Here is a 548-nt window from a genome sequence, read left to right as displayed (position 1 = left end):
AACGCTCATCTCCAGAACTTTCTGGAGTTATGCAAGACCATAACCATTCAGGGCGTTACGGCTGACGCCATCAGGCTCCGTCTGTTTCCGTTCTCCCTCCCGGGGAAGGTGAAACAGTGGTTTTATCAGAACAAGGAAGCCATCAGTACATGGGACAAGTGTTACACGGTATTCCTCGCGAAATTCTTTCCATTGGGCAAAACAAATGCCCTGCGTGGAAGAATTTCAAGTTTCCAGCAGACAGGGATGGAATCCATCCCAGAAGCTTGGGAGAGACTCCAAGAATACATACTCGCCTATCCTCACCATGGGATGGATGAGTGGCTCGTGCTCCAAAGCTTCTACAATGGGCTAACGACTATATCAAGAGCCCATCTTGATGCTTCTGCTGGAGGATCCTATCTGGACCTCACAATCGCCAAGGCTACAACCTTAATTGAAAAGATGGTCTCCAACCAGGGCTGGAACGAGGAGCGTTCCCAGCCTAGAACCAAGGGTAGAATGCATACCATCAAGGAGACAGATATGCTCGTCGCCAAGTTGGACCT

General features: G+C 49.6%; 1 non-coding gene across 1 annotated transcript; it reads right to left on the bottom strand.

The window, feature by feature from the left end:
- Window positions 1–207: 207 nt before the first annotated feature.
- Window positions 208–314, bottom strand: LOC120677161. The gene has a single exon (XR_005676223.1). It is a non-coding gene; the product is annotated as a small nucleolar RNA R71 (small nucleolar RNA).
- Between the last annotated feature and the right edge of the window lie 234 nt (window positions 315–548).

Source organism: Panicum virgatum, chromosome 5N (genome assembly GCF_016808335.1).
Source record: "Panicum virgatum strain AP13 chromosome 5N, P.virgatum_v5, whole genome shotgun sequence".
NCBI classification, from domain to species: domain Eukaryota; kingdom Viridiplantae; phylum Streptophyta; class Magnoliopsida; order Poales; family Poaceae; genus Panicum; species Panicum virgatum.
Note: the sequence above shows the minus strand (reverse complement) of the source record. Positions and strands in the feature narration are given on the sequence as shown.